Below are 26,803 nucleotides of genomic sequence, written 5' to 3'. Positions count from 1 at the left end.
ATGAAGGAACTGGACCTCAGAGTGGCTAAACCACTTCTGCTGAGGACACAAGTGACCTGTCCACACTCATCTCCAGGTGTGTATGGCCTCAACGTCTGTGCTCCTTCTGATGCACAAGCCACTCTCAAAAGTGACAGTAATAATGAGTAATAACAACATCTCACACTGCCTTGGGCAGTTCATATTTGATGGGGGATAATCAGAGATTAATTTGAGAATGTAATGAATCCTCTGTACGGGCCCATGCACAAAAACGCACAATTTTGCATAAAATGTCATGAAGAACTTGAAGCCTCCAAATGCATGTTAAGTGAGGAATCCCAGGTTTAAGGCCTGCTCTGTAAGGGTATTATTTCCTTTATTCTTCTCAACAACCCTATGAGGAAGGAGTGTAGTATTGTACTTATCTATCAACGAAGAAATGGAGGCAAAATGTGATTTGCTGAACTTCACATACTAGAAAGTAGTAGAGCCAGGACTTGAACACAAGTACTATAAGTACACATCCTTTGCTCTTTCACACATACCAAGTTATCTGAAATGTGTGAAAAAATTCTTTTAATAACTATATTTTACCGTAAGGAAGCTATCTGGATTTTATTTTACAAGATTTCCTAAAAATGTCTTAGGAATTAAAAAAAAAATCTACAAATGCCTTTTAGTACCCATCTGCCTGGGTGGTAGATTGTTTTCTAAATGTGCCAATTGTCTGCAGCTTGCTAAATGGGGCAGTAGCCCTTCCAAGGCAGACAGAGCAAGGCACACTCCGTCTCCATCCGACAAGAGCAAAATTGCACGGGTTATGAAGTGGTCAATGTTGCAGTGAAATGAAAAAGAAAGTGATGACAGGAAAAGGAGTGACAAAATTTTTCAGCAAAACACATTATTTTTAGAAAAGTTTCAGGAGTATAGGAATATTTCATCAACTAAATTGAAAATATTTCATTTAAGTGAAATATTTGGTTTCTAATATGAAGTAGCTATTGTGTCAATCATACCCCAAAGGGTATCATATGGATGAATAGTGGGGAAATTTGAATGTATATCAAGATAGGACAAGAGAAGTGAATGGTCAAGAAATATTTGTCAAAAAAAATATGAATGATATTATCATAAGTAAAATAATGTAATTTTAATTTGATTCAATGAAAGAACATCCACAATTAAATCCCAGTATTGTGATTGGTAGAGATGCTATCTAAATAAGTGGGAAAAATGTACTTATATGAAAAGTTCAAGTTGCTCACATTTTAAAATGCCAATGTGCTATCGAAACTATTTGGACGGGTTTTAATGCAATTCAGAATGCCAGTTCTTATTGACATTTTTCAAATTGTCCAATTATCTCCATCACTTCTGCCAACTCAGAGGTCCAAGTTACTATCATCTTTGGCCTGGGCTAGCAAACAGCCTTTTAGTTAGTCTCCTGGCATCCAGCTTTGCCCTCCTTCAATCTATACTGTAGTCAGAGTTACCTTTTTAAAATGCAAATGAAGTCACGTCAGTTCTTTCTAAAACCCTGTACTAGTTTACAATTGCTCGTGGGGAAAGAGACCGAAATCCCCAACATGGCGAATAGGCTCCTGAGCCTACCTCTTTCTATCTCCTTCTCATCTCAAACACATCCTATCCATACACTAGCTAGAACTGCCTTCTCCAAATGCCTAAAATGTCGTGTTCCCTTCCATTCCAGTCTCTGCATAATCTGTGCCCTTTACTTGGCACACTGTTCCATGACTTCTCCCCACCCACTTATACATAATTAACAATTCTCAATTCTTCAGATCTCACTAGAAACACAATTTTCTAAGGGATGCATTTGTTATTCCCCCAGGCTAATCTTTTTCTTCTTGTTATTGTTATTGTTACATGTTCTTATAGATTCGTCTTCCTCTCCACTATGTATCTTAGCTTGTAATTACACATTCATTTCTATGATTGTTTGATTAATGTCTGTCTCCTGTCCCCATACTAAATTAGAAGCCCCCGAAGATCATAAGATCTATAACTGTCTATTTTTGTTCACCAGTTTATCTTCATCTTTGATCATAGTACTGGGCACATCATAGGCTTTCAGTAGATATTTGACAAATGACAGAAAGCATTACCAAAACTTATAAACATAAAAAGACATAAGTTGGATCTTTGCTTTTTTAATTTGGGTTTACATTCAGGTAAAATGTTCCCTTATATTAAATTAACATGATTTATATTTAGGTAAAATGGCCTTTATATTCACTATTCTATTGTCATTATAGTCTAAGAAATGTATGAAATATTATTTCCAGTATCTCTCATAACAGATGCCACTACCAGCCTGGACCACCTGGGTGCAGAGACTAGAGCCACCAGAGTTGCTCCCACCACAGGCAAAGTGAACAAAGGATTCAGCCTTTGGTTTGTACCTTATCAGGAATCAACCTGAGTGACACACCTCCTCTGGCCATTAAATCCAATGCCTACTCTTCTTAAAGAAACTGCTGATACTAAATCCAATATACCATTTATCCTTGTTTACAATAGTCAACAGACAAAATTTAGACCCCTTGGTATCCTATTCTATATGTCTCTATTATGACATGTTCTTGAATCCTTTCTTTTCAACCAAATCTGCCCTCCACAGTCATATCTGTCTGCCATTTGCCAACTCCAGTGTATCAGGAGATTTTCCTTTTTTTTTTAAAGATTGGCACCTGAGCTAACTGTTGCCAATCTTTTTTTTTTTTTCTGCTTTATCTTCCCAAACCCCCCTGTACATAGTTGTATATCTTAGTTGCTGGTCCTTCTAGTTGTGGGATGCGCGACGCTGCCTCAACATAGCCTGACGCGGTGCCATGTCCACGTCCAGGATCCGAACCCCGGGCCACCACAGCGGAGAGCGCAAACTTAACTACTCGGCCATGGAGCCGGCCCCAGGAGATTTTCATTTACTTCCATTCGTTAACTGAAGAATGGCTCTATTCTAAAAATACTGTTTTGTTCTCCTAAGCCTCTCAAATATATTTCAGGATTCCCCACTAATGCTTATTTAAGCAGTATGATATAGTGTCTACACATAGGTTCTCCTTTTGTCTACAGGGATTTAAATACAAATACTAACACTTAATATTGGTTCACCTTGGGCACCTAAATGAGGTAATCTATGTACAGTACTTAGCACAGTTCCTAAAACATAATATTAGCATTCAAATTATGTAGGATAATACTATCATTCCAGATCATTACCACCTCAATCTTGTTATTATTAATGAAAAAATAAAATAAAAAATAAAACTTGATCCATTGAGGCTAATATAATTGGAGTTTATTATATTGTGTCTTTGCTCTTTGCTTTCAGCCACGGATGTTGCAATCATTACCTCATTCATTGATCCACTGATGTCTATCTCAGTCCACCTTCTTCTAACCTTAATCCTGCTATCTTCTCGACAGACTTCAATATCCCATTGGTTGATGCATTCAATAATTTAGCTTCTCATTTCTTGGATGTATTCATCTCTAGCGATTTATTCTTCCACAAACTATACTTGATTAGCATTTTCATGCAAGAATTTGTTCCTGGCATTTCTCAGAGAATTAATATTTTACCAAATCTCTCTGTTGATAAATTAGAAAAACAGAAAAATGTGTTATAATTTTCTTGAAAGAATTAAAACTAAATGGCCAACCTAGAGCTATTTCTCTTTGAGGATATCTCTTTGCGTGAAGTCAAAAGCAAAAGTAGGATAGAGTGATGTGTGAAATTCGCCCTTAACATTTCCAGAAACCAGGACACGAGCATGTAGGGGAATGATTAGGTCATGATCAAGTCACTCAGATTAGTTCGTAGCTGCTGTCACGTTATAAATGTGTTTCACGGAAGTGTCTACCGCTAACAGTGAGTCACCCTTGCAAATAAAATATACTCTACCAGCCTTTGGCTTCTGCTTATGATGTAGAAAGATGAAAAAACATCATATCTATCCTAACAAGAAAAATTGAACAACTGCAAAAGCATAACTTTTCTTGAACTCATCTGGGACCTGATTTCGGAGGGTCCCTAAAATTCTACTAGAACAGCTCTTCATACATTCATTTATGGTTTTCACACTACTCAAGTCAACGGCTATCTTCTGGAATTTCTTTAGAATCCTTTCTTGAAACACTTTGCTGTTGTTAAAATCTTCCTTTCAGTATTTTTTATCTCCTCGGACACTCCTCAGTCTCCTGCAGTGGCATCTTCCTTTATCCATGCCACTAAATATTAGAGTTTTTCAAGATTTACATGGGCACCTCTTTCCTTTTCACTGTATACACTCTCCCCCAGTTACCTCATTTTTCTCGCAGATGACTTCTAATCTCTAGTCCTTTATTTGATACTATCAGACTGTATCAAATTCTTGTTTGACTTGTCCTCATAGTGATTTCACATTTAGTATGTTCAAAATCAAACTCTTGATCTTCTATAAAACTTCTTATTTTCCCACAAAACTCACCCTGCTTTGATAGTCATCTATATTTTCAGTTCTGCATTCTAGGAACACAAGATTTCTTTCTGAGCTCCTGAACCATCCCATATCCAGTAATTTTTTATCTCCAAAATATATCCCTATATACACTGTCAAAACCGTAGCTAAAGCTACATAATCCCAACTTGACTGCAAATTATACTACTTTACAAACAAATTTGTCCTTCTCCTAAACACCTAGTATCCATGCCAGCATCAGACTTTCTGGAATACATTAACTAGATATTCAAAATAGGCATAAAAAGGCAGGGGTAGAGGATAGAGTAGGGGATAGGATAGGATATTAAGATCGAGGAGACAAAAAGTTCCTAACAGTAATCAGCAAGTGCAACTTGAAGCAACATCCTTTAAAGAGATTAGAAAGTCATTTAAGTAGTTCACAGTATTTTTATGACATCATAACAATTATGACCTCAAAGAAACTTGGTAAAGACTTAGAGTTTAGGTCTTAAACTTTAGAAGTACTCAAAATATTCTGAGAACCTTTACCTGTTTCATTTGTTCACGAATAACATCTGACATATGAGGAAGAATAGTACTCGATTTTGTCTTGACCTCCCTTCTTCCATCATCCTTCCCAGTGAGAAGAGACACACGAAATACAATTAATTTTCAATAATTATATTTTGCAAAAATTTGTATGTCACAAATTGTCCAGTATTAAGATTAACTTAAATAATGGGCTGGGGAAAGGATGATGATAGTAACTTTTAAAATAGTAAATTGTAACATATCTGCTAAAGTACAAAACTAAATTAATATTTTCAATATAGTCCTATTTATGTCACTATATTCTATTTCTCTCTTCTTTTTATGTAAGTTGATGTATAATTTACATGCAGTAAAACAAATCAATCTTAAATGTACAGTTCAACGATTTTGCGTGTTCTGCAATTGATATAACTGGAATTATACAATACGTATTCTTTTGTATTTGACTTCTTTGCTGAACATAACATCTATTTGTAATAGCATGTGTAAATATATATATGTATGAACATACTACATTATGTTTATTTATTCACCTAAGGAAAGACATTCTTTTGCTTCAGATCTTTTGGCTATTATGAATGAGATTTCTGTATTTATTCTCATAAAAGTCTCCCTTAGGGTGTATGCTTTCATTTCTCATTTCATTGCTGGGTGAAAGGGTAGGTTATTTTTAACTTAAAAAAAAATACTGCTAAAATGTTTCCCAAAATAGTTTTACCATTTCACATTCTTATGAACATTCTACAAGAGTTACACTTGCTCCACATTCTTGGTAATCCTTGCTATTGTTTTCTATTTTCTTTTAAATTTTAGCCACTGCTGTGGGTATATAGTAATATTACATAGCATCTTTGGTGATGTGTCTGTTGAAATCTTTTGATACTTTAAAATTTGAGTTAATTTATTTTTACTATTGAGTTTACAGAGTCTTTTATAGATTTTAGATATGCTTTTATCCAAAAAGAATGTCGCAAATATTTTCTCTTGGTCTGTGTCTTATTTTTCTTTAAACGTCATTTGAAATTCAGGATTTTTTTTAGTTCTAAAAAAGTACACTTTAACCATTTTTCTTTTTTGATCACTATTCTTTGTGTTCTAACAAATTTTGCTCTACTCAAGATAGCATAGATAATATACTATGCCATCTTCTAAAAGTTCCAAAGTTTTAACTTTTACATTTAGGTCTATGGTCCATATTATATTAGTTTTTTTTGGTATAAAGTATCAGTTGAGCTTTTCTTTCCTCCCTTTGTAATACCCAGTTGTTGCAAGCCATATGTTGAAAATATTTCCATTTCTCCCACTTTATTGAATTGGTCATTTGGTTGAAATAAATTGAGTATATATATATATGTCAGTCTATTTCTGGATGCTCTGTTTCATTCTATTGAAATATTTTTTAACCATAAGCTAATGCAACTCTATCTTGATTACCATAACTTTATAGCAGTTCTTGAAATATGGTAATGAATATCCTTTAACATTATTTTACTATTTCAAGATTTTATTTGTTTTGGTTTTTTTTGCTTCAGGAAGATTAGCCCTTAGCTAACATCTGCATCAATCTCCCTCTATTTTGTATATGGGTCACCACCTCAGCATGGCTCATAAGTGGTGTGGGTTCGCACCTGGGATCCAAACCTGTGAACCCAAGCTGCCGAAGCAGAAGGCGTCGAACTTAACCACTACTCCATGGGATTGGCACCTCTTTAAGTATCTTTATACTCTATAAATTTTAGATTTAGCTTGCCAAATTCTACTAAAACAAAAGCATGCAGGAATTTTAATTAGGAGTGCATTAAATCTACAGATGAATTGGAGGAGGACTGACATCTTAGCAATACTGAATTTTCCACTACATGAAAAAAATGCTTCATTTCTTTATGTTCTGTCTTACTTGTTGGTGGGTGAGGAAATTGTTAAAGTCACTGAGGGAAAAAAAGTTGACGCTGGAGCCAACCTGTTGGCATAGTGGTTAAGTTCGCATGCTCTGCTTCAACGGCCCAGGGTTTGCCAGTTCAAAGCCCAGGTGTGGACCTAAGCACCTCTTATCAAGCCATGCTGTCGCAGGTGTCCCACATATGAAATAGAGGAAGGTGGGCACAGATGTTATCTCAGGGCCAGTCTTCCTCAAAAAAAGAGTTGATACTACCTAATAAGTTAAATATATGTAAACCTTATGATCTAGCAGATAGGCTCCTAGAAATACACCTAAAACGAACATGTAATATGTTCCCCAAAAGTTATATTCTAGAAATTTTTTGTCGCATTATCCATAATAGCTTCAAAAGTGAACACCTTAATTTGTATCAACAAGCAAATGTACATTTAATCTGAGGTATAGTCTTAAAATAGAATATTATACAACAATAAAAATGAATGAACTACTGCTCCTTGCAAGAGCACAGTTGAAGCTCTCAAGCACACTAGTGAGTGAAAGAGGCCAATTATAAAGGGATATACATTATACAATTCCATTTTCTTGAGTTCAAAAATAGAAAAAAAATGACCTTTGGTTTTAGGAATCAAGATAATGTTACTTGGGAAGATCAAGGACATAGTAATCTTGAGGAGACTTGGATGTTTCTGGTGTGGATAATATTTTATTAGGTAGTGGTTAAAAGAATGAGTTAACTTTGTGATAACCGATTACTATCTCCACTTAGGATCTGCAAACATTTCTTCCTGTTCTACATCACTATAAATATTTGTTTTAAAAAATAAAAAAAATAAATACTGAAAAAATCCGCCCATTATGGACACCCATACAATCCTCCTGGAGAAGAGCATGACTGGCTCCCAATCATAGTTATATCTGACTCTACTCTTGCTCACCTCCCTAATCCCACATTTGTGCTTGTGCAGGGCATCGTTTCCCTCCACACATAAAATATTTGAAATTCATAAAAGTATTTTGCAGAGGTTTTTGAAAGTTGGGTTTTCTTTCCTTTGTGGAAATAAGACTGGATATCATCTATATGAAGAAGAGCTCTTTGAAGATGATATAAACTGTAGGGATTATTCACAGGGAAGGGTTCATTTAAGTTTTCAGATCTTTGCTGTTTTCTATCTCTTCTTTATGCTTCTTTTAAAAAATTCATGTATATTTCATACCTGTGCTTATTTTTTTCTCTCCCTATGCATCGAATTTTCTCAATCTCAAATTTATTTCCCTCTCTTCTCTCCATTTCCCCTTCCTTTGGGATTATCTTTCTTTGAAATTACTGTACATTCTTTTTCTATTTCATTTACAAAGATCCCACATCTTCCTAAATCTACTTTTCCTATTGAAGTACTGCCATTAACAGTATTAATTTAGTTCCTCTACTTCTGTCATCATCCTCTGTCATTCTCAAAATTCAGCTTCTCTTTATTGGGTCCTGATTTACCTACTAATTAACCTTCCATTATGCATAATTTTATTTCTAACAATTCTAATTCCCTTATGCATGGTTAGGTCTGGTACATAGAAAAGAAGCTGTTTCCTAGGACGTAGAATTTCGTATAGAAATCTCCTGTCACACACACACTTGGGTCAAGCTGTGCTGCTCATATGGCCATTTCTGCTTCACTTCTAGGAATTATACAAATATTCCATCCTGAGATACTAAAACCTACAAGCCTACTAATTCACATTTTCTTCCTCTTGAATTCCAACATATTAAATTTTCAGTCTGAAATGCCATATCATCCTAGTCATCTCAGGTTATCTTTATAGGTTTAATAATGTGTATGCTTGCTTCTTGTTTTACTTGTCACAGATATACTTCTTGAAGTCTACAGTGATCACTTTCATGCCTTAGTAGAAATTCTTCATTATTTACACAAATGTCAGTTATCACACACACACACACAAAACAATGTGAAGTGTGTTCTTGTGTTTATTATTACCTCTCATGTTCAAATTGCTGTACTTTTATACCCACAGCTTAGCTACTATTTTTACACTGTATGTTAAGTATCACCTACTTTTTTGAATTCGTGTGGTTATTGAGGCAATCATTCACCTCTGGCATATTTGTTATACAGTTCACTCAATTCTGATTTTGCTTATGACTCTGATGTTTTTTATTGTTCTCCGCAAGTTTATAAGTTTAATACATGAATTTCCAGTTACACTCTCTTTCATTTCCGTCTGATGTATTTTCATCTCTCATTTCAGGTCCTTCCCACCTCGAAGTCTCACTGTTGTTGTATTTCTCCTCTTTACTGCCACTTTCTTTTTTTCTGAATTACGGAACAGAACTAAGGCAGCTTTCAAATAATTTCCTGCTTCTTTTGCCTTTTTAGAACTCAGTAGTTCCAGCAATGAACTTGTGTTTTTATTCTTTGTTTTTTTTCTCCTCCCCCGATTTCACTCCTGCTGAATCGGATTCTTTTATTATTTATGCACGATTATTCTGAAATATGTTCTCTTTTTTTACACATCTACCTTGATATGCTATTTTCATATTTTCAATGTTATCTAAACATATTACCTGCATTAGTATTTTATAGTAAATGATAAATAAATGACAAGCAATAAGATGTATTGTAGTATATGAGGAAGTCATTTGGTCTAAAACTATTCAGCCTGAATTTGTTTTTCCAAAAGGGCCTGACATGGCCCTTGAGCATGTACTGTATATCTGCTTTAAGTATTTACTGTGTCCCAAAGACAAGAACAATGCCCTTAAAGATAAGAATGCAACTTCCCTCACATTGGCATTTCCATAAGGATAAACATCTCTTGGATGGCTGTCCCAGTGGCATAGTGGTTAAGTTCATGTGATCCACTTTGTGGGCCTGGGATTTGCAGGTTTGGATCCCAGGTGTGGACCTAGCACTGCTCATCAAACCATGCTGTGGTGGCATCCCACATAAAATAGAGGGAGACTGGCAGAGACGTTAGCTCAGCGACAATCTTACTCAAACAAAAAGAGGAAGATTGGCAACAAATGTTGGCTCAGGGCCAATCTTCCCCCCCCCCCCGACACACACAAAAGGATAAGCATCTCTCCCTAAACCAACGATTGATTGTTGACCTGCTGCGCTCATCTTGTGACCACTGACCCACTGTGTTCATGGAATTGCTGTGCCAGCAAAGCAATCTCGTGACTATTGTAAAAGAGACATTCCAATCATAAGTGATGCATGCTATATAACCACTCTGTACACACCCACTTCTTTCGAGTGCTCCATTCCTTTATGAAAGGACTCTCCTGGGCTATATGATCCTCTAGATTGGCTTATAATAAACTCACCTCAATTTTGACTTATAGATTGCTTATGGAGTGTTTGCATTGACATTAATAAGAGCAAGATTGAAATCCTGCCTCTATAAACTAAAATTGCTCAGTCTTTAATAAGTTATCTGACTTAATTGTACTCACTTAAAAAATGAGATAACAGCATCACTTTCATAAGTGGATGACAGGATGTGAAGATTAAATATTTTAACATATATTAAGTGTTTAGCACAGTATCTAGCATTATTCAGAACTTTAAAATACTAATCTTTTCCATTGGTAATATTTTAACTCACTCATTTTACGTTTAAATAAAGACTTAGTCATAAGAGACTAAAAAATTTATTCTTGAAAGGCAAAATGGGCATAAAATTGTCCATATAATTTTATTTTTAAAATGTATTTTGTAATTATGTAATTATTATTGAAATAATACCTACATGTACCACTTTAAAATTCAAATGGAAGAGTGGTTGATGAAAATTAAAAATAAGCTTTTATTTCTATCCCAGTTCCCTTGAGGAGAGCAATAACTCCTAGCAGTTTCTTTTGTATTCCATCAGACATATTCTGTGTACACAAATTCTTATGTTCACTTCTATGTCTCATGTAACTAATTATATACATAACAATATATCTATCTGTTATATATTGTTTATATATATATCACATGTGATATATACATTTTATTTGACAGTGTGTATGTCATACATGCTAATATATTTGACACTGTATGCTATATACGTTAATATATTTGACAGCTCTGCTTTTTGGAATATAGGTGTATGTATTTACAAATAATCCTAAAGACATAACTAGCTAACCTACTATCAAAAGGTGGCTCAGGGGCCAGGATATAGTCTTGGGTTCTGTTAACACTTTCTTTTTTATTAACAGGAAAAAAATAACCAAAAGTTCAATAACATTTGTACATGGGAGAAACCCAGGAAAATTGAGTAGCTCACCAAAATAGGTGAAGCCCTCACCTTAAATACCATTACCAGCTAAAGACAAAAGAAGATGTTGGGGGTGGGCAGAGTCAGGGACTTCAAAGGGAAGGAAGGCAGTTCACAGATATGCGAAAAGGAACAAACATTTGGAAAACAAGTGGCCACACAGAAACGCTTTGATATGCACATTATTTTAGAAGATTTTGATAAGTAAGTTTAATTTTGAACAGTGTTAGTAAATATTAATCAGTAAATAATAAATATGCTCAGACAAAAATTAATGTATCCTGCACAAACCAACATAATCAGGCAAAACACCTATTATTTTCACAGGAAATAACAGAAAACTGTAAAAAAGGAACATACAGGAGCTGGCCCAGTTGCATAGTGGTTAAGTTAGCAAGCTCGACTTCGGTGACCCAGGGTTCACTGGTTCGAATCCTGGGTGCAGACTTTTACACTGCTCCTCAAGCCATAGTGTGGCGGTGTCCCACATACAAAATAGAAGAAAATTGTCACAGATGTTAGCTAAGGGCCAATCTTCTTCAAGCAAAAAGAGGAAGATTGGCAACAGATGTTAGCTCAGGGCGAATCTTCTCACCAAAACCAAAAGGAACATACACAAGCATACACTAACAAATATCACATAAAAACTTAAAAAGATTTCAGAAAGTGACATTAGTTCACTCCTACTTTCACCAATGCTTATAAATATACATACAATCTGCTCAAATATCACTTTTTGTAGTAGTAAATCTGTCAATCATTGAAACTTCAGAAACAGGAAAGTACCTAAATAAAGCATAAGATATTTGTATTATAGGTACCATAGAACCATTACAAGAATAAAATACATCTTCCATCCTGAAAAACAAAGGGATACCAAGAGAAGTAGATACCACTTTTGTAAAAGAAAATAAATTAGATAAATAGAGATATATACAAATAAGTAATGTATATGTATATAGACATATATCTCAATATAATGTATATGTATATAGACATATATCTCAATACATTTATAGCCAAAAAATTCAAAGACTACACTTTCCAACTATTAACATTTGCCTTCTGCATAAAATGGGAAGTCATCTGAATACAATGGGAAGTACACTTGGATGTGTGGGATACTACCAATGTTAACTTATGTACTACTTATGATTTTTATGAGTGTCATAACACCTATAAGAAACATTATTTTGAGCTTTTTATCATACCCTTTCATATCATTTTCTCATGCTATTAGATATCAATTTTTAAAAATGATGCATCATTAAGTTTATCCCTCTTTTCTGTACAATGACATTTTTACTTTTTCCTCACTCTTCAAACCTCCCTCATCCCTTCGGATGATCAAGTACACAATTTGAGCTGATAATTACCTCATATTTCATTGTAAAAATAGAAACTGTCAGATAGAAATATTTCAATATGCTCAAAATTAGGTCTATGAACATACCATTGTGTGCATCTGTTTTTTTCTTTCTTCTTTACTAGTTCTGTGCAAGAGACATCCCTTGTCTTTTCAATGGTCTGTTCCTCCCTTTTTGTGAGTTGAATTTTCTCTCACTTTATCAAGAATTTACACCTCCATTATACTTTTTTGATTCTGTATCAAAAATCTCATCCTCTTAAAGACATTTATTTTAGCACAGAAAAATGTTATATTATTGCACGCCTTTAAATATGGGAAAGAGAACTCTCCTCTGATGTCCAATATTACTAGAATGTGTCTTGATTTTTTGCTCTTTAGCATCAGCTTTCCCGGATGAAAACTGTGCCCTTTCAACATGACATGAATTTTCTTTATGGGAAAATTTTAGCTGTCTCTAAAAAAATAGCTGGGAAAAAATTTAGCTCAATCTCTCTCTAGCTTTCTCATTGTCTCTCACACAAACTCTTTCCATTTTTCTTCCCTCGCTGTCTTTGTATGAGTATTATGCCAATTCTTTTAGCAAAAAGAAAGAGCTGGATTTTTCTGGACCACCTATTTACAAAGTTTCCTTTTGAGGAAGGATTGGGCCTGAGAGCCTTCCTGCCAAGCTGTATATTTCCCATGTCAGGTGCCATCGCCTCTGTAGTCACACTGGCATAGTCTTTCATTAATATTTGGCATATTTGAGAAGCCATTCCTCTTATGCCTCCAAGAATTTACTGGGTTTAGGAAGTGTTATAGCTCCAGCTATGAGCTCCTTTAGTTCCTTCAAAAGGCAATGCCTCCAAGTGGTAAATCGTCTGCCTTCCAGAATAATACATTTTCTTTAAGAAGTGTGTTGTTTGCTGGTGTTTTCTCTGTTCTCCTCTGGGGTCCTCTAAGCACTTCTGCAGTTGCTGTCTTCAGATTCCACAGTCTTCGTACACTATTTGATCTTAGCCCTAATCATAGCAACTTCCATTTAGAGTGGGTTCTTCTTATAGAAAACAGTTTCAAAGATCTGGCATCATTAGACCTCTCTGTACTGGCCATGCTTTTTTGCAGTGTTATTGCAACTTCTTGTGTGACATGCTGCATACTCTGATTGTCTGAATTGCTTTTGGGAATGCTTACATATGTAATTTGAGGTCATCTCACACTTCTAGTTTTTCTAAGAAATAATATATTTTTTCTTTATTTTATTGGATTGTTTCCAGGAAAAGAAAGGTGATTCAGAACTAATTGGCCACTATGTTTCCACTGGTGAAGCATTAGCATAAGTTTGAACACAATCCTACGTGAGGCCAGCCCAGCTCTTAAAAATCTGTGGAAGACAACTCTTTTTCTACCTAGAGGATGAGGTAAGGCTGATGAGTTTCTATGTGAGTTTTTGTTTTTCTTTTTTTAATGACGGATTGTTTGTATTCTTTCTTTATATTTGGTGTCTTAGGTTTTTCAGGAGTTTTAGTTCCAACCCCTGTCTTTCAATAGACCAGAGTAATGAACCCTGTCTACTGTTTGTTAAAATCAAAATTGCCTGGACATACAGTCCAGCCCTGGGACAACTACGGTTTCCACAAGAGCAAATCACTCTGCATTTCAACCTTTTGCCTTTGTTTTTGACTCCTAATAATGTCTCTACTTTTCTGCAAGTTTGGATGTTCACTTTTAAATTGTTAAATTTTTTGAGGTTTTCTAAGCATTTGTAGCCACAAGTATTTTAATATGCAAATCTCCTATTACCCAAATGAAAGTCCCCTTGTCCTTTCTAGCCTATTCTATTCTGGATTCAACCTCAATCACTGGAAAAGTCACATTGTACTTTTCACCATCATGAACTCATTTTGTCAAATCAAATACTTAAACTTAAAATCTCTCCCATCTTCTCAATTGTAACTCTTCTTTATTGTGGCTTTTGTGAGAAAATAAAGAACAAAAAAAAATTTATGATTTTCCTAATACATTTGATGGTCAATTCTTAGTTTCATCTGGAAAATCTTCTGTCTAGAATTTTTAGGCCTAAGAGGTATTTTCTTTCGATATACTGTCTCTGGAGGTACTCACTTCACTTTCTCGGATTTAAATAAACATAAATATCTATTTTAATGCATTTGCTATATTTTCTAAACTTGCTAGAAATAATGCATATTTTGAATAGCAGGCAAGTGACATTTTAATATTAAATTTTTAAATATAATAAATGCCATTCTTTACATTCTAAATGTAACTTTGTGCATTTAGTATGAGAATCCATAAAATATATTGTTATATTAGGTCCTCAGATTTTATTGTTGTCTGAAAACAACAAATAATAATCTGTTATGACAGAACACTTATCTTAGTATCAGAAAATGCATGACCAATTCTATCGCCTCAGTATTTTCTTCTGTTCAACTTGGGTCTCTACTGAAAGTATCTATACTTCTCCCTTTAGTTATTCTGTGTTTCATTTACACATAAGAGTAAATGGATTCTTCATCTCTAACACAGTCTTAGATACTTCCAAAATCGGAAATGGAAACTTTTAACTAAATAGGTATAAACAATACTAGCTAAAGTCAGTCTATGCCCATGCTAGACTGCTTACTAAATGTCTCAAAATATCTGAAATATGAATATATCTGAATATAAGTATAAATATATTTTAAATATGAATTAATTTTATGCAAGTAACATTGTTTTACAAGTTATTTAAAGGCTATGTGTGGGTGCAATGAAATAAAACCCAACAATTTACTTAATTAAGCATAAGTGAATTGTAGTTAATAGAATATACTTAGTTTAGTTAGCTTATCTAACTGCTATGTTACCTCTTTCTGACACTTCCCAAAATTCAGCAGTCATGTAAATATTTAAATAGAAGAGAGGCCGGCCCAGTGGCACAGCAGATTAAGTGCACACACTCCACTTCTCGGCAGCCCTGGGTTCGCAGGTTCAGATCCTAGGTGCAGACATGGCACCGCTTGGCAAGCCATACTGTGGCAGGCATCCCACATATAACGTAGAGGAAGATGGGCATGGATGTGAGCTCAGGGCCAGTCTTCCTCAGCAAAAAGAGGAGGAGTGGAAGCAGTTAGCTCAGGGCTAATCTTCCTCAAAAAATCAAATAAATAAATAAATAGAAGAAACTCAAAAGTGTCACATTTTCATGGTGTAGAATTGCCTCACACGCTGCATCATTGCCAGGGCCCTTAAATCACAGTCTCTCATATGAGAAAGAAGCGCATAAAGGTAATTTCAGGGGTTACCCAAGCTCCAAAAGAACCTGAAATGGGAGCTGTTAAAGAACAAATTTGTTTCAGCAAGAACAAAAAGCCCAGAAGACAGGCAGAATTAGACTAATTTCTAGAATAGCATGCCGTTGTCTCTCTTGCCCTGTCTGCATCCATCATGCTCCACTTTCGATTTAGATTTCGGCAGGTGTATTGAGCATGAATCACAGGCTGCAAACTCAGGTTGACAAGATATACAATGTTATGTTTTCTAACTCAACTTGATTTCTGACTATGGGTCTACATTCTTCAAGGCTGACAAGACAAATAAAAAGTCAACTTTTACCAGATTTAAACTTGCTTGCTCCTGGGACTTTGCCACCATGATGGCGTCTTTTGCAATTTCAACTCTTCAGCAGCAGTGATGGGAGCAGGGTTGCTGACCTTCATTTTTATTTTTCTACATTTCTTTTTTCTGTTCTGATGGTTCTCCAGTGCTTCTGTCCCATACTTCAGACACAGAATCTTCAGCTTTGTAATTTTGCATCTGGTCCTATATGCCTGGGTACAACACAGTTATTTATCACAAGGTCTTGCTGCCTCTCAGGAGTGGCGCTGGCTTGTCTATAGACAGGTAACCCATTTTCTTTCTCTCCATCCACCCATGCTTCTCTTTGTCTCATCTTGAGGGAATCTATTAATATTATGGGGAAACTGCTTTTTCTAAAACCAGTATTCTTATCCCTGGGGATATCCAATCCCCTAGGAGATCAAAAACCAGAAAGGACATATGCACTACTTCTGCTCTCTCTGTTCAGTATGTCACAAACTTGCCAGAAGCTAGCAGGTACAGAGTCAGCATTTCTTTATGTTTTACTGAATGGTGATTTGAAAAAATACCAAGAGGAAAAGAGAAAAAAAATAATATCCAGCAACACATATTAGTAAATCTCCAGCTCACAATGATATCATACACACTCTAGCTAAAATGCTTGAAAATATTTAAAACCGATGGATACTAATATAAAATCTGTAGCATATTTTGTCAACTTCACTACTTTTTTCTGGATTCTCTTATTCGGCTTCCGATTTTAACCAAATGGCTTCTAATCAATAGTTTCCACAACTTTCTTTACTCTCACTTACTGAACTGGTTTTCAAAAATATTTTAATCAAAATTAAACATGCATATATTTAAAAAGTCAAATATATACAAAGGCTGTATGTATAGTGAAAAGCAACAAAAGTCCTTCTTTTTTCTCTTTCTGACCCCAAATCCTACTTTCCTGAGGCAATCTTTCTCCTTGTTTATTCTGGCAGTTGTATCCGTACCTCTAACTTGTTTTACAGCTTTTTTATAGATTCAGCACTTCTTACCACTCTTTTACTCCTCTTTTCCCTTCTTCTCAATACATTTATATCATGTTTTTTGTTACCTCAATGGATGGAGCTTGTGCTATTGGGTGCAGAGTCTGTCTGTCACATGTTCTTCATGCTCAGGAGGAAGAAGAGGGGACTTGGAGGTGTCAAATGATCCCCTCAGTTAAGCAATCTAATTTCTCTCCCGTTTCTCATTTCTTTCTTGCAATGTATCCAACTTTGAAGTCCTGAGCTTCTCTAGGGCTCAATAGAGATTAGTTCCCTTTTCACATGTGGCCTTTTCCACATGTGCTGTAGCCTATGGCTTCCTCTTTCTTGCTCCATCCAGTTTACTTTTCTAGAATCTTTACCTTCCCTACACATGTACCTTCTTCTCTTCTTTTTCCAGAAATCTTTATTCTTCTGATATATTCTCTCTCATTCTTTCCTTTTGTTCATTATTATTGGCATAAAAAAAATAAAAACAATACAAAAAAGAACCAAAAGTAACTTCATAACCATCATAATTTTAGTGCATTGTCTAGAAAAAGATAATATAAAGATTTTGGATTAATCTGCCTTTTGAATAGCCATAAGTCTTTAAACATTTCTTTAGCCATCTCCATTACACTTTCTATCCCTGCGCCTCTATCATGCATAGAAAATGTTGCCATTTTAGATGGCTTAAAAGATAAGACTACTTACCATTTTATGATTATATCTATATTACTATGTGCTTTATGATGATTCAATATGGACCTATGTGGTCCAATATCAATTAAAGCTACTGTCCAGAAACAAACATAAAAAATAATAAGAATAAAAAGAAATTTTAATTTTGGAAAAATTAAGATTTACAAAAAATCATGTGTGTAGCTACGACTTCTGTTCCAGGCCATAACTGATTCAAGTGCTGTGTGTTACACATCCTTCTAGGGTACAACCTGGAGGCTCACTAATTATTTCCATCCTTTCCACGGAACTGTGGGTTTGGATGGCACAGTTTTCTTTTTGTTTCTAAGAAGGGAGATTTCACATCCAGATTTATGAATTCTCTTGGAAAATAAGACACTCTGAAAATTTTGGACCTGCTTATCCCCTTCAATATCAATCACAATAAATTTGGGTTCACTGGGGATAGTTTAGATCAGGTTGCCATGGTTCCCACCACATCTATTTTTTGACTCAACTTCCAAAGCGTTGCACTTCATTACATTTTATAATTAGTTCCTGTAGTCATTTTAATTTATTATACCCTGAAATATATATATATATATTAGTCACACAAATATTGAAAGAAAAAGAAAAAAACAAAATTGGTAAGTGCTGAATATATCCAAATGATTTTATCGGCAATATTTTGATAATATAACCTTCTAACCATCTTTATGGACGAAGGATTAAACAATGGAGACTAAGGAGCCCCACAAGTAGGTCAGTCCTGTCTGAAATGCCAATCGATTAATAAAGATCAAAAGACTGTCTGCTAGTCTTTTGCTGAACAATGTAGATGGGTTCACAGTATAGCCAATATTACCATACAGAGAAGAACATAGCAAGCATGAACATATAGGGAAGAACATAGCCAGTATCAACATATAGAGAAGCATGTTGCCCTACCAACCCGTGAGCCTCAGCTGCTCAGCTTCAGGGAGGTAATTAAAAATGCAGATCACCACAACAGAGATGCTGTGCTTACTCACAGACGGGTTTGAAACGTCATACTGAATTAAGTGTGACAAGTGGTTAGCTGGCACCAAGACTTCACAAAGAATAATCAGGAATTAAAATCAATACTTAAAATTACAAGAATAAAATATCCACTGTGTAATTAGAATTTAGACTTATGTGTCTACTACTTAATTTCTATTAAATCTGAACTTTTTTTTTTCTTATTCTTTGTGCTTATTTTCCTCAAAATTCTAGAAAAGTCTCTTACCAACTGTGTGTCACTACCCATTGGTGGGTAATGAAATAAATGTAGTGCATTGCAACCTTTTTAAATGAAATGAACACAATGGAATAGAAGAGAAACAATCACAACACATCACATGTGAGCGAGAACTGTGTACATTGCAATAAATGGTCATGATGTAAAATGCATTTCTTACTGCACGCTTTTTAAAAGTTTGTAAAGTGAAAAAAACAATGAAAATGTAACACTTGATTTTAGAAATCTATGTGTACAAGACAAATAATTTAAGAAGAAAATGATTTTTGCTGTCAGAGATTTGCTTTTATTTTCTCCCTTACCGTAATTGAAAATGACAGTGAGGCTTTCTAAATCGGGACACATGTCACCTTTGATTTTCTTTTTCTTTTTCTCTTCTTCCTTTAGAATATCTCACCCCAAAATTAATTTTTTTAATTTTAAATATGACAAATGTGTCCAAATGATGCTGCAATCTTATTTCAAATAAAAATTCTTCTTAAATATCTTAAGTGAACTGACTTCTTAAAAATCTAATTTAAGTACATGCTGTATTTTAGAACTACCAGATTTAGTAAATAGAAAGATAAATAAGAATTTCTCTTTTTTAATTCCTAGTTCATCTCATTCATAGACTTAGAATCTAAAGCCTTTTTTCATGGGAATTTTGCCCCCTGCACTTACCTCTCTCTCATCTCAGTTCTCACCATCAGATCTAATTCCAGAAATTTAAGCAGATTTATAACAACTAATATAAAGCTAGGCACCCAGTAGACACTCCATAAATATTTGTTGATGATTATAACTTTGTCTTGACCAGATTGCTCAGATAATTGCTTTAAATCTCCTGTGGCAATTCAGTTACAGTGTGGCATGTCAATCAGAAACACCCTCCCCAGATTTGTATATAGGCAGATGATGCTTTCATCGAATTAATTTAGATCCTCTTATAACAGACCACGACAGAATTTTGGGATCCAAAATGAACCTAGTGCTAAGAAAATATTCAAATAAATCATAACCAATCTTAACTATGCCATAAACCCTTATTATAGTGCATCTGCATCTGCAGTATTTTAGGTTTGAAAATATTTAATCAACAACTTCATGATTCTATCTGTCAAAAGTCTATAAAGCCTAAAAATGCCACCAACTATGTTATCAAAAGGAGAATTCCAAGATCTATGTATATTAACAAGGCAATAAATGAGCCCAAGATGGAAAGCCACATATGACTCACTTTTCCTTCAGTGAATTTTGTTCATTCTTTAAACATATACACTATGTATTTCTTAACTTTAAAATTCTCTCTGCATCTTCTGGGAGTTTCCGTCACAAATAATATAATCTGCAACATTAGGGTTTCTTTTTCCTCCCAGAGATATGCATTTATAGTCTTTTTTGTTTTGTTTTGTTTGAAAACCCAAAGAGTGTACTCAAACAAATAAATATGAAAATAAATAATAAAATTAAAATAACAGGACAGAAACTTAATAAAAGGTACCTTAAACAAACATGACTTTATCTAGACTCTGAATTTCACTTACTCTTCTATTATTTTCAAATTTTCCAACATGGGATAACTTTATAATCCTTTTATAATGCAGAATTCTTCTGCAGATGCCATTAGTTAAATTTTTTTATTATTAAAGACTCTTCTAAGTGTCTCAAACACCTCCTTATGAAATTATAAGTAATTTCACGACTTTCATTTTCCCTCTCTATTGGTATTTGATTGATAAATGAAGGACTGGAGGCAAAATCACCTCTGTGAAATACTTTTCCCAAGAGAACAGACCTTCTCTAGAGGCCAAATTAATTCTGTTATCAAAGCAGCCCAGCCACTGCACAGGAATATCAGTATACTGAAACTTCACAGATTCTGGGACGGCCATCTCTGGAATCTGGGCACACGAAATCATTCCTCATTCTGTCCTGAACACAAAGGACCGCAGACCAGATCTGCATTATCCACTGGAGTGCTCCCAGAGCCAGAGAGAATGTTCTGCTTTGGAATGAACTCACATTGACTATAGGATTGCATACATTGTGGCTACTAAAATACCCTTTAGCATATGGACTACCATAGAATCTTTCTGCTTCTCTTATAGTCAGTGTTGATAGATTGCTTGAGTGTATTTTTCTCCCATCTTCATATACATTTCATTTTGTTTGCCTATGTCAAAATTCTGAAAATGTTTATCTGGAAACTAGGATAAATATTTTCTTCATCTGAGGTTATCTCAATTCAAAAGTACTCTATTATTTAAATGAATTTATTCCTCACTTTTTTCTTCATCCTCCCTTTAAAATCAAAACTACTAATCTCTACAGAATTGTAATCTTTTCTAGTTCTATTTAAAAGAGTTAAAACAAAATCAGGTTGGATATATTCCAATCTTATTTCATTAGGTGTCATTGCAAATGTCAAAATATTTTGATCTCTTTTTGTGTTTGTAGATATGTTCTAAATTTCTTGTTACTTTTCTATTCCTTATGAAATCTTCAAAATCTCTTTTGTTTACTCTGCATTTTTATATTAGATGCTGACTTAATTTGTTGCATTGTCTTTCTCTTCAATTTTTGTTCGGAAAACCTAAGAATGGCATAATTTGATTTCTTTCATAATGTACTAAGGTAGGTACTAATCCTAGCTCTACAGTCCCTCAGAATAAAAGAGTAAATTAAAATGAAGTGAAATGATACACTCACAGTTTACTTCTTGGTTCTTTCTGAAGCATATCTTCACTCAACAAATATTTACTACAGGCCTACTATGTGCAGCACAATTGAAAGTGGTGAGTTCTAGGTACTAAGAAATTAGGAATAAAGATTACTCCAAAAACGTATTGAGGGGGACTGGAATTGGCCACCCCAAGATATGTCTCTTTGGCATGAGGATTATTTTGGGCTGGTTACTTTGAAAAACTGCAGACAGGAAAGCAACTCTGAAAAGTAGAATTTACTTACCCTTTGTTAAGAGACACTTACATTGTATAGGAAATCTCCATCTGTAAAAGTGTCCCCCTGTCTGTACCAGGAAGGGGTGGGGAGATGACCTTATCGCTAGAAACTCTCATCAATGTGGAAGGCAAGGACTCCTTAAGTCTGTGTAATAACCTGACTCTTGTTTGCTGTACTTGTGTGGTAATCTCCTATGACTCCCCCCACCCCCAACATCCTCCTTTTTCTTTAGCTGGATATGATATTTAAGGTGGTGGCTTCAGCCATTTTGGCGAGTTGCTCAGGTTGCCTGAACCTCTCCCATGTATACATGTTATAAAGCTTTGTTTAATTTTCTCCTGTTATTCAGTCTCATGTGAATTTACTTCATTCTCCAGCCCGAAGAACCTAGAGTGTGTAGAGGAAATGTCGTCCTCCCTGACAGTATGAACGTACTTCCTTTATACAACAAAACGACTTCAGCCAATTCTGATACCTCAAATCAACAGAGTCAGGAGACCTGAGTTCTGATACTAACTGGATTTATATTTTTAGACCTCAGTTTCCTCCCTAAAATGAAAGAGTTGATTCTGCATAGATTCTGAAATTCTTAGGTTTTGCACAAATTAATGCTTTCTATTCCTATCATCAGTATTACCAATCTACTTTCTCTTTAATCTCAAGCTATATAAGAGTGATTAAAATCATCAAAATAATTATTAAATGAATAATACCAATATAAGGTTAGAATGCATATGTTTTTATATTATGTACTTCTTATAATAAAGCACTTTTACTATGATTGACAGCAAAATACTGTCACCAAATGCTGTCAATTCTCCCTCAAACATGTCTTTCAAATTCAGTCTATCCTCTCCATCCACCTGTCACTACCTAGGTTTGGGTCCTCATCATTTCTCCCTTGGACGATTAAAATAATAGCCTCATAACTCTCTTAGCTGACACCCCATTTCTCCCTCACTCTAGTTCATTCTCCATATAGCTGTCAGAGTTATCTTTCTAAAAGTAAAATGGTTCATGCCACTGCTGAAGAACTTTATTATATGTGATATCAAATCCAAATTCCATACCTTGGCACAATTTGTTCTCAACCTATTTGCCCATTCTCATTTTATACCAACACCCTTCAGACCCAACACCCAAATTTTATTGCTCCTACCAGTTACCTTCTTTGACTCTTCTGCACATTCTAGCCCTTGTGGCAACACATTGCCTTCTGGGCACCTGGCAAATGGTAGATACTCAATAACTATTTCTCGATTGAATGAATGAATCTACATGCTGTTGCTTTCATCTGGTGTATACATCATTTCATATATTTTTCAAGTCCAAGTCACTTTTAAACTTCAGTGTAAAGATCACTTCTGTATTCTCCCTCAACTTCCCCAGACAGAGGAATTTGTTCCATTTTCTGTATTTCCACAGCATTTCAGTAAGTTGTCTTCATTAGCATTATCCAAAGTATTCTTAGTTATCTGTTTATGTTTAAATCAGAAATTCCTATGGCAAGTACAATATCTTATTACTAAACATATCTATATCTATATATCTATCTACCTATCTATCTATCTATCTTCAGCACTTAGCATCTTCCCAAGAGCATAGTAAGAACTCAGTAAATGTTGTTGGATCAGTAAAATACACATAAATATGACAAATAGAAAAGGCAAGCAATAAGATATATTGGAGTATATGAGGAAGCCATTTGGCGTAAACCTAATTTGGCCTGACTTTGTTTTTCCAAAAGGGCCTGACATGGCCATTGAGCATGCATTGCATATCTGCTTTAAACATTTACTATGGCAAGAACAAATGCCCTTGAGATAAAGGTGCAACTTCCCCCCACACTGGCATTTCCTTAAGGATAAGCATCTTTCCTTAGGCTAGGAACCAATTACTGTGCTCACCTTTGACCACCCAGCTCACCTGTGAGCACCCAGCTCAAGACAGCAGGCCTGCCCCCCTGCTGTGTCCACCAAGACAGCAGACCCACCTGCTGTGTCTATTAATCACTGTGCTGACAGAGCAGTCTCACAACTATTATAAAAGGGATATTTCAATCATATGTGAAACATCCTCTTTGGGGGTATATAACCACTCTGTACACCCCACTTCCTGAAGGGCCATGGTCCTCACATTTTAGCTCAGAATAAACTCACCCAAATTTTCATTTACAGATTGGTTATGGATTATTTTCGTTGTCAAATACTACAAGAAATAGAAAATATAACTTTATTAAATTATAACTGACAGAGTAGTTTCACCATGAGACAACATAGTGAATGATTATTTCAAAATCTGGCTTTGAAATATTTAATTTAAGCATATCATTCTATAAGGATTAATCTATTATAAAGGATAGAACACAATCAGTAACTACACGACATGAGAAAAAATAAATTGATGCAAATGTCTGTAAAGAACTCATTAAAGTTCTGTATTAAAATAGTACAAAACTGATGATTCTGATAACCATCGTGGCAAAGAGTTCCTGAATTTAAATGTTAAGCTTATCTGAAGAAATTTAAAGCATATTGGTGAAAACTTCATCATATTTAATTAGTAAGTTTAAATTATACAGAATCATGACATTGAAGAATTATTTTAATTAATAATACAATATTATACAGTAAAATATATTTCTATTTTTGGTAGATAAGACAAAAATAAAGTTGTAGCAACATCTAGCATGAAAATTTTTCAAAGTGAAAGTGTATAAAAATTATTCTGATATGATTTATGAATTAATTTCATGTTAAAGATATTTATTTGTCTTCAAAGCCAAAATTTTTATATGTATAAAATTGAATGAGTCTAAAACTAGCAGCACTGTTTTCCTTATGATTTTGGGTATGTGGATTTTTTTTTTGCATGTATTGTAATGAAACTCAGTAAGTATTATTCAAAATCATAAAGCAAAATTATGGTTAATCATATTTTGATCAATAAATGAAATAAATCTTTGGCCGAAGGCTATATTATGTGCTATGAGGGTGACCTTCAGGTTGCTTCCAGTAGAGAAGGTGGGTAAGAAACGCAATGAGGAAGAATCAAACCAACCAAATTTTAACAAGGATTCAAATGAGGAAGAGATTATGTCTAATTGGAGAGAGAAGGAGAGATTCAGAATTATCATGGAAAGAAAGTCCTATGGAGATAAACAACACTTCTTACAATAGATAAAGAGCAAGAGATCATGCTAAGTGTACATAACAGAATTAATAAAAGCTGATGGCCGCCGAGGCGGCGGCGTGAGCGGCTCGGAGGACCCCGCGCCTGGGCAGGCCGCGCCGGAGCCGCCAGCGAGCCTGCGGCGCCAAGAGCCCTGGGCCCTGCGGCCACCCCCACCGCCGCTGTTGTTGTTGCTGCTGCTGCTCTGCGGCTGCGGCGCTGCAGCGCCCCCGCAGTACCACTAGTAAGTGGTTTGATGTCAGTAACAACCCCGAAGGGGTGAACTATGTAAAGATCACGGCGGAGTGCAACTTTACCAACACCAACATCTCAAAGGGTTTCCAATGCATTTCAACATCTCTTTACGTGTCCGAGCTGAGCTAGAAGAACCCGTTTCCACCTGGGTGACGGTACCTTGGTTCCAGCACCTTCGGAATGTTACTGTCGGGCCTCCAGAAAACATTTGGGTGACCCCAGGAGAAGGCTCCCTTATCATCAGGTTGTCCCCTCCCTTTGACATCTATGACTCCACGGTCACTCTTCAGTATTACGTCCATTACTGGGAAAAGGAAAAGGCAGGAATCCAAAATGTCGCAGGGCCTTTCATGACCAACTCCATTGTGTTCAATGATTTAAAACCCTTAAGAGTATACTGTTTACAAGTCAAGGTACAACTACTTTGGACAACGCTAAACATCTCTAGACCCGGGCATTTAAGCAACATATCTTGCTACGAAACGATGGCAGATGCCTCTACCAAGCTTCAGCAAGTGATTCTCATCGCCATGGGAACCTTTCTGTTGCTGTTGGCGATGGCAGGGGCCTGTCTCTTCCTGGTCCTGAAATACAGAGACCTGGTTAAATACTGGTTTCAGTCTCCGCCAAGCATCCCAGTACAAATAGAAGAGTATTTAAAGGACCCGGCTCAGCCTGTCTTAGACGCCTTGGACAAGGACAGCTTCCCAACGGAAGATGCCTGGGACTCTGTGTCTGTCGTTGTGTTTCCAGAGAAGGAGTAAGAAGATGTTCTCCAAAGCACTTTGAAGCAAAGCATTGGCCTGCTCCACCAGCCTGCAGGAAGAGGACTGAGCTCATGAAGCTGCGGATGTCCCTGTCAGGACTTTACGGAGCCCACTGCTCCATGTCGCTGTCCCAGAAAGGCAGGTGGCGCCTGGGGAGAAGCAGTAGGTCTCATCGGGGAGACAAGCTTATTTGTTTTTCTTTCAGAATTTTCTAAATCATACACGTCGCTAGGATGATTCTACAGAGATATCTCAGAATAATGAAGATTTCTCTTAAACACTAAACAAGCATGTAATTATTTGTTAGCAAAATGGCTTTGGCACACCTGTGATATTTTGTTCATTGTCGGTTGGGCCAGGTAGTCCGGAGACTGAGTCCTCTCCTTGACTCTGACGAGTGAGCTGTGGACCCTCGGGCAGGTCACCTAATCTGTCCCAGCCTGTCCCAACAAGGGACACTGAGCAGCCTCCCACATCCAGTCTCCCAGCTTAAAACGTGATTAATCCTGTAAATATTTTCCTTGTAATTTGTGTTTTTTTTCAAGCTAGAAAT

At 35.6% G+C, this 26,803-nt stretch overlaps 1 pseudogene; it reads left to right on the top strand.

Moving 5' to 3' along the window:
- Positions 1 to 26,803, top strand: LOC100068707 (interferon gamma receptor 2 pseudogene; annotated as a pseudogene).

The sequence above is a fragment of the Equus caballus genome, chromosome 2 (assembly GCF_041296265.1).
Source record: "Equus caballus isolate H_3958 breed thoroughbred chromosome 2, TB-T2T, whole genome shotgun sequence".
NCBI lineage: Eukaryota > Metazoa > Chordata > Mammalia > Perissodactyla > Equidae > Equus > Equus caballus.
This window is presented reverse-complemented; position numbering and strand designations above follow the sequence as displayed.